The following is an 8912-nucleotide window of genomic DNA, read 5'->3' as shown; positions in this document are numbered from 1 at the left end:
AAAAATATTATGCTAAGTAGAAGAAGTCAAATACAAAAGACTGCAGTGACAGAAAGCAAATTAATGGGGTCTTGGAAGGGTATAAATGGGCACAAGGAAACTTTTTAGATATACGAAACTGCACCATGACTTAATTGTGGTGGTGATTACACAACCATATAAAATTACTAAAATTCATCCACTTGTACATTTAAAACTGGTGGATTCAAGGACACATTGTGGGGAACAACACACACTGGGGCCTGTCAGAGCCAGGGTGTTGGGAAAAGGAGAGCATCAGGAAGAATAGCTAATGGATGCTGGGCTTATACCTAGGTGATGAGATGACCTGTACATCAAACCAGCATGGCACACATTTACCCATGTAACAAACCTGCACATCCTGCACATGTACCCCCAAACTTAAAATAAAAATTGAAGAAAAATAAATAAAAATAAAATAAAATCTAAATCATCTAAAAAATAAAGCAAAAATAAAATGGGTGGATCTTATTATCTTATTGTATCTAAATTACAACTTGATACAGCTGGAAACATTCTAAAAAGGAAATTTTTTTTTGGTTTTCTCTTCACCAAGGTATCAATCCATGTTAGTTGTCCAGTCTACCTGCTGTGAATGTAAGTCACTTGGGAGAAATCTTCCAAGCAGGCAATCACATCAGAAAGCTACCACATTAGGGACAAAGGGACTCCACAACTCATGTAGACTACCTCTTTCTTGGAACATGGTATGTAGAACTTTCCTTTCTTCTAAACTTTAGCCATCTGCGACAGTACCTCCTCCAGTTTTCAGGCCTTTCTTGAGGCCTCCTTCTTCCTTTCAGAGTCTAAGCTATATATACATTAATTTTACTTTTCATTATTCCTTCAAGTTCCATATTTTCTTTTTTTTTTTTTTTTTTTTTTTTTTTTTGCAGTTGCAAGATTTAATAGAGTAAAACAGAGCTCCCATACAAAGGGAGGGGACCCTAAGAGGGTAGCCATTGCCGGCTCAAATGCCTGGGTTTATATCCCAGTCATTGTCCCTCCCGCTGTGCTCTCAGACAATAGATGATTGGCTATTTCTTTACCTCCTGTTTTTGCCTAATTAGCATTTTAGTGAGCTCTCTTTACTACCTGATTAGTCGGGTGTGAGCTAAGTTGCAAGCCCTGTGTTTAAAAGTGGATGTGGTCACCTTCCCAGCTAGGCTTAGGGATTCTTAGTCAGCCTAGGAAATCCAGCTAGTCCTGTCCCTCAGTACCCCCCTCAACAGGAAAACTCAAGTGCTGTTGGGGAGGTTGGCCAACGACTGCTCTAACTGCTTCCTGCTGAATTGGGGTGTAGTAGAGGTCGTGCAGTTGAGATTTCCTCAGGAGGGGTGCCTTCGATGTCATCAACGTCGGAGCATGGGCTAGCAGGCTGGTCCAGGGGTCTGCAGTAGATTTTAGTCATGGACTGCATCTGGGGCTCCATTTGAAGAACGATTTGTAGCTTTATGGCTTTGATTCTGGAAGAGACAAGCTTAACAAGGAGCTTAAAAATACAGGGTCCAAAGAGGAGTAACAATATTATAGCTGCTAGAAGTCCTAAGAGGAAGAATCCAGGGCATCCATTGGCTGAGGAGGCCCCAGGGTCCGGTGTTTTGAAGCTCCTCTGCTCTATGTTATATTCAATCTCGAATTTTTTAAACTTTTTTGGTGATGATTCCAGATTGATTAACATAATAACAGCATTTTTCCCCTAAAAATAAACAGGTTCCCCCTCTTTTGGTGATTAGCAAGTCTAAAGCTCTTCAATTTTGAAGGACTAGTGCTGCTAGGGAGTTAAGTTGATCTTGCAAGGTGACCAGGGAGTCGGCGACCCATTGCATGTCACCATTTGGTTTTTGAGATAGTTTGTAGAACAGAGTAGAGGGTGTGATACCGCCAATGCCAGTACCTAGTCCGCCTAGCACTCCTGCTCTGATAACAAAAGGAAGAATGGGTACTCTTTTCTTGTGCGGCTTAGGTACGACATAATTGTATAAATCTTGTTCAGTGTAGATGGTCATAGGCTACACTAAGAATGAGAGGAAGCACATAGATTCTGAAGAGCCATTTAAACAACGATAGGCTGAGGTACCACAGACAAAAAATATTTCTGATGGTAGGCAGACTATTTGTCTGGGAGGAGTTACCCACCTGATGCATTGGGAGTTGGTTGTGTCTATAGTACTGCTAAATTTTACACAGGTGAGGTTTGAGGTATGGGTTATTTCCAGATTGGAAACAAGAGGTCCTACTAAAATGGAAGTGGTGTTGATTTCTGTGCTGAAGTTGTTCGATTGTTCAGGTACAGGGATTGAAATGTATGGCCTGAAGCACGGGGGGGGGGTGTTGGCACACTTCACAAGCCATGACTATCTGCTTCATAGTTTTGAAAAGGCCTGGTCCAGTAAATAATGATTTGGCCATCTGATGGTTGCTATCAATGCCTAAGTGAAAGGTTTGGTGAAGGGTTTTAAGTAATTTCCATTGGTTAGCTGCTGGCGGAAGTATTTTTCCTTCTTTGGTGGCTAGCCATCCTGAGGGGAGGAAACTATGTCCTCGTGAGCTTCCCCATTCTATTTTTTCTTTTGAGTACTGGGGCTTGGTTTCCCGGAGGGGATTATCCCATATTAGGGGTCCTTCTATAAGCATTTTTAATGGAGGGTCCTGCCTTGCGGCTCTTTTGGCTTTAATATCCGCTTGGCGGTTTCCTTCTATTTCCCTTTTTTTTTTTTTCCTGATGACTCCGGTAGTGTAAGGTCTTTAGGTTTTTGTACAGCCAATAATATCTCCTAATGGCTTCCTGACGTTTGATAGGTGTTTCCTCAGAAGGTAGGAATTCTCTTTCTCTCCATATTGCTGCGTTGGCATGGAGGACTAGGTAAGCAAACTTAGAGTCTGTATATATATTTATCCTTTTTTTTTTTTTTTCCTAATTCTAGTGCCCGAGTGAGGGCTATTAGTTCTGCCGGCTGAGCACTAGTTTCTGGAGTAAGGGGATTACTTTTAAGTATTCCATTATTACTGACCACTGCATACCCTGCTTTTGAAGTACTTTTTCTACAAAGGAACTTCCATCAGTATACAAGTTGAGGTTGGGATCAGTCAAGGGAACCTCTAGAAGGTCCCCTCAAGCGGTGTAGGTTTGGGCAATCACTTGACAGTTATGTTCTATTTTTTCTTCATTGTCTGGAAGAAATGTGGCTGGGTTAAGAGTTGCACAAGTGCGCAGTCGCAGCACTGGCCCTTCAAGTAATAGAACCTGATATTTAAGTAAACGGTTGTCTGACAGCCACAAGTCTCCTTTAGCAGTGAGTATGTCATTCACATCATGAGATGTCCACACAGTAAGATCTCCTCCCTGTATTATTTTAACTGTTTTAGATACTAAGACTGCTACTGCCGCCACTACCCATAAACAATGAGGCCAACCCTTTGCCACTACATCAATTTCCTTACTCAGGTATGCCATGGGTTGCAAGCTCGTCCCTCGGACCTGTGTAAGGTCTCCTAGAGCTATTCCTGTTTTTTCTGTGACATTTAAAGAAAAGTCTTTCCCTGTTGGCAAGCTTAACACTGGGGCTTGGGTTAGGGCCTTCTTTAGGGCCTAGAAAGCCACTTTTGCTTCAGGTGTCCATTTTACTAAATGGGTATCAACTTTCTGAGTTTCCTTAATTAGTGTATATAATGGCTGGCTATTTCGCCATACCTGGGAATCCATATTCGGCAGAAGCCTGTTATGCCAAGGAACCCTCTTAGTTGCTTTAGGGTTTTGGGATTAGGATAAGCCAGTATGGGCTGGATACATTCCTCACTGAGGGCCCTGGTGCCTTTGGATAATTTTAGCCCTAAGTATTTAACCTGCTGTGAGCAGAGCTGAGCTTTTCGTTTGGAAACAGCCACAGGTGGCGAGGAAATTAAAAAGTGCTTGGGTGGCTTGATGGCACAAGGTTTCTGAATGGGTGGCTAAAAGTAAATCATCCACATACCGAAGAACAAGAATGTCCAGGTATGAGAACTGGCTCAAGTCTTGGGCTAATTACTGGCCAAATAGATGAGGGCTATCCCTGAACCCTTGGGGTAAAACAGTCCAGGTGAGTTGAGACCTCAAAGGCAAACAAGAATTGAGAGTCAGAACTTCTGTATTTTCAACATCTCAGTCACAAACTTTTTGTAGGCTTTGTACAGGGATACGGCTCCCATTTTCACCTGCTAGTGGATTCTCCACATTTACAACATGTATATATCTCCTCCAACCTCATGCTTTTGAATTCCTGTGCCCTCTCCAATTCCTCTGACAGATCAAATGTCTCTCTACTCTGCCACCAATTTGAGGAGGTTGGAAGAAAGAGACAAATTCCCTTGAAGAATAGAGAGAGTATGTGTCCTAAACCGCTGACATGTTGTTCCCCCAGGTAACTTAAAGGGGTTTCTCAGCCAAGCCCCAAGCATGTAACTGCAACTTGAAGGAGGAAGATGTCTTTAGAGACTTAGAAAAGACCAGCAAGCTTCTTTACAAAATGGTCTCTTCAATCCTGGCATCCACTTGGGACCAATGAGACGGGATGTTCATCCTCATAGATTTTCACATATGTATCTTTAATGGTATCCCCAGGAGCCTCTGAAGTGCATCAGGACTTTATTTCAATGAAGTTCACACTAAGCCAAAACGAGGTATGCCCCATTCAATTTCTTGTGTCCCATTACACTCAGCTTTGCTGTCCAACTGATCACACTAGCTGAAGTCAAAAATGTGCACCAGAAAATAAAATGAGGCCTACTTATCAGATTGGCAAAGATTAAACAGGTTCATAAACCCCCATTTGGTAAATATATAGAAAAAACACATCTTTTTATATGCATTGTCATATATACATACATATATATGCTGCATTAATATATATACAATAGTGCATAAAATATGTGTGTTGCTGTGGCTTTTGCACAAGAGGCAATGTGGTGTGCCTCTTGAATAAGAATTCAGCAACAGTATTAGAAATTTTTCACATGCATGCTCTGACACAGCAATTCCACATTGAGAAATTTGTTAAAAGCATAGACTCTGGAGTGAGACAGATCTGGATGTGAATGCTGGCACCAACACATCCTTCCAAACTGTGTGACTTCTCTCTGTCACAGTTTGCCCCTCTGTAAATTCAAGGTACATAATGGCACCCTGGCAACAATGGGTGGTACTACATTGCCCTTTATCAGTAAGGTAACTAACTATCTGTGACTTTAGGAAGTTGCCAGGATGTGGCACTTTCAGGGCTAAATACTGGAAGGTCCTTGGGAAACCAAGGTGAGCACCAGGTCCATGTTGCCTCCTTCAGAAACAACAAGTTCTTGACCAGTAAGCTCTACAAAGTATCAGAATCATTCCAAGTAACCATCTTGACCATTTATGAAGTACCAGCCACACCCCAGGCCCATTATATTTATCAATGGTTCTTAAACCTGAGCTTGCATCATGATCACCTGGAGAGCTTGTCAAAACCCAGATTGCTGGGCCCAACTCCAGGGATTCTGATTCAGTAGGTCTGGGTTCGGGCCTGATCTTTTGCATTCAAAAAATTCCTAGGTAATGCTGCTGGTCCAGGGTGTACACTTCGAGAACCACTAGCCCAACAAAATACCAATTAGGAGAGTATATGGGAAAGATACTTGAAAAAGCAAGGAAGCTTAAATTCTTGCAATAATGTACCTTCTCACCACCCCATGACACACACACATGCTGAAATGAGGGTTAAACCACCATATCAGGAGGCCCAGGCCCAGCCAAGCCCAATCACAAAACAGTCTAAAACCCCTAAGTGAAACCTGTCACAGAAATGCGTAGCAGTCACAGCCCAAGTGGTGATCAGAAGCAAGGTGACAAGGTGGATGGGGCCTCACAAGATAGAAACAGCAGGTAAAGACCATGAAGTTCACAACTGACATTGGTCTCCACAGCAACACTGAGTGTTTTCTAAAACAGGGGACCCCATCTCATTCATCCTTGAAGTGTAGCCCAGAACTGGATGTATAGCAGGTACTCAACAAACGAACAATTCTCCTTGACGCCTCTATAAGGAGATGGATATTTTAGCACAAGCTCAGATCACACCTATTACCCCAGTTGACGGGTTTGCTACCTCATTTCAAGACACATACCCTAAGGACTACTAGTACTGCCCCAGGATGAGATTTATCCAGTGGCCTTTCATTCAGCCATTGTACATTTACTGAGACCTTCGCTAGGCCCTGTGCAGGACTCTAAACTTGATCATGAGCTCTGGGGTCAGCCAAGCCTGGGTGCAAATTACTGCTCTCCACTGATCAGCTTTGTGCACTCGGGCAACTTCACCTCTGTAACCCTTGATCTCCTTATCACAAAAAAGGGATGGAAATCCTACCAATTTCACAGGACACTGGTGGGGATGAAGTCAGAGGATAAGGGTGGCACCCTGAGCACAGGGTCTGGCACCCAGGCAATGCTCCATGTAGGTCGGCTATTGTTACCCAAGATCCCTGCCCTGGAGCCCTGCTGTCTGACCACAGGATGTGGTGGCTGTGGAGAGTCCAGGATCCCTGCACGGTCCCACTTGGCCACTTCCTAATTAGCCAGCAATCCTGGGGCACAGGAGGCAGGAGGTGAGTGAGGAGTGGCTGATGAGAGTAACTCTCAAGGACCTCTCAGCTGCTCTACGAAGAAGTCAGTATCAGCCAATGACCCAGTGGCAGAATGAACACCTACTACACCAGAGTTGGAACATGTGGGAACAGGAAAGCCTGGTTTTCAGAAGTAAGCAATAGGACTGTGGCAAGGATTAAGTCAATTGATTCATGCAAAGTACTTAGTAAATTGATTCATGTAGAGCACAGGGCCTAGGTTCAGTGAATATCAGCTTCTGGTACATTAGCCGTGGTCTCAGCCCCTTAGGGATCCGGCTAGTGTAGAACCCAATGTAATCATGGAACCCACCTGGACTTGTAGGGCGTGGCCTACAGTGGTGGAATTTGTGGAGCCCTAAACAGGCCCTGCTGCCTCAAAACCCCCTCTACCCCAGATGTCACAGTGCCACACTGTCATTATGAGACAGGCCCTCCACATAGAATGGGTGGCGAATATGCAGCACTAGTTCTGAGGACACTTCCGCCTTCATGAGGGCAGACATCACTGAAGAGGTTCTCTGTCCCATCAAGTCCAGATAGGACCTTGGATCAGGCTTCATGACACAGTGCTCTGCGTAGAAATTGCTCTGGGAGTTGTACCTCTTGCTTCTCTGAGACAGGTTCTCTGTCATTGCTTTATTTTATTTCTGATTTAGTTTTACAATTAGTGGCACTTTATCTGTCACTGTCTATGTGTTTATTGAAATCTTAGTTGAGGTAATAGTAGATGTAAGAGATAATACAGAGAGATCCCATGTACCCTAGATCCAGTCTCCCCAAAGGGTAACATCTTAGAAAACTATACTACAAGATCGCAACCAAGACAATGACATTTGTACAATCCACTGATGTTATTCACATTTCCTTGGTTTTGCGTGTACCCATTTGCGGGTGTGTGTATTTTGTTCCATGGAATTTTATCACATATGTAGGTTCACATATCTAACAGCACAGTCAACATACTGAACAATTTTTATTACCACAAGGATCATTCATTTATCCTTTTATAATCACATGTACCTCCCTCCCAGACCCCAGCACCCATCCCTAATCCCTGGTAATCACTAATCTGTTTGCCAGTTCTATAATTTTGTCATTACAAGAATATTATAGAGCCGGGCGTGGTGGCTCATGCCTGTAATCCCAGCACTTTGGGAGGCCAAGGAGGGTGGATCACGAGGTCAGGAGATCGAGACCATCCTGGCTAACACGGTGAAACCCCATCTCTACTAAAAATACAAAAAAATTAGCCAGGCGTGGTGGCGGGCGCCCGTAGTCCCAGCTACTCGGGCTGCTGAGGCAGGAGAATGGCGTGAACCTGGGAGGTAGAGCTTGCAGTGAGCTGAGATCGCGCCACTGCACTCTAGCCTGGGCGACAGAGTGCGACTCCATCTCAAAAAAAAAAAAAAAAAAAAAAAAAAAAAAAAATCATATAGGGTGGTAGGCTTAGTGCCTGGGTGATGAAATAAATCTGTACAACAAACCCCTGCGATATGAGTTTGCCTATATAACAAACCTGCACATGTACCCCTGAATCTAAAATAAAAGTTTAAAATAAATAAAGAAATAAATAATAAAAAAGAATATTATATAAAGGGAATCCTACTGTCTGTAACCTTATGGATTGGCTCTTTTTATTCAGCATAATTCCCTGAAGAGCCACCTAGACTGTTGTGTGTACTAACAGTTCACTAATTTTCATGGCTGGGTCATATCCTGTGGTGGTGGATATACCACAGTATTTTTCTCTAACTATTCACCTACCATAAGACATATGGGCTGTTTCCAAGTTTTGTTTTGTTTTCCCTTCTTTTTTTTTTTTTTTTTTTTTTGAAACAGAGTCTCTCTCTGCTGCCCAGGCTGGAATGCAGTGGCGCAATCTCGGCTCACTGCAACCTCCTCCTCCCAGGTTCAAGTGATTCTCCTGCCTCAGCCTCCCAAGTAGCTGGGATTACAGGCATGCGCCACCACACCCAGCTAATGTTTGTATTTTTAGTAGAGACGGTGTTTCACCATGTTGGCCAGGCTGGTCTTGACCTCCTGATCTCAGGTGATCCGCCTGCCTCGACCTCCCAAAGTGCTGGGATTACAGCCGTGAGCCGCTGCACCCAGCCGTGTTGTGTCTTTCTAATACAAATAAGTGTGCTATGAATATTCATGTACACATTTTTGCATGAGCACAAGTCTTCATTTTCTGGGACAAATGCTCAGTAGTGCAATTGTCAGTCATATAGCAGTTGCATGTTCACTTT

The 8912-nt window shown here is 43.4% G+C and overlaps 1 pseudogene; it reads right to left on the bottom strand.

Annotated features, from left to right (window-relative positions):
• Positions 1-1294: 1294 nt before the first annotated feature.
• LOC129052839 (syncytin-1-like) lies at positions 1295-7292 on the bottom strand (annotated as a pseudogene).
• Positions 7293-8912: the final 1620 nt, after the last annotated feature.

The sequence above is a fragment of the Pongo abelii genome, chromosome X (assembly GCF_028885655.2).
Source record: "Pongo abelii isolate AG06213 chromosome X, NHGRI_mPonAbe1-v2.0_pri, whole genome shotgun sequence".
NCBI lineage: Eukaryota > Metazoa > Chordata > Mammalia > Primates > Hominidae > Pongo > Pongo abelii.
Note: the sequence above shows the minus strand (reverse complement) of the source record. Positions and strands in the feature narration are given on the sequence as shown.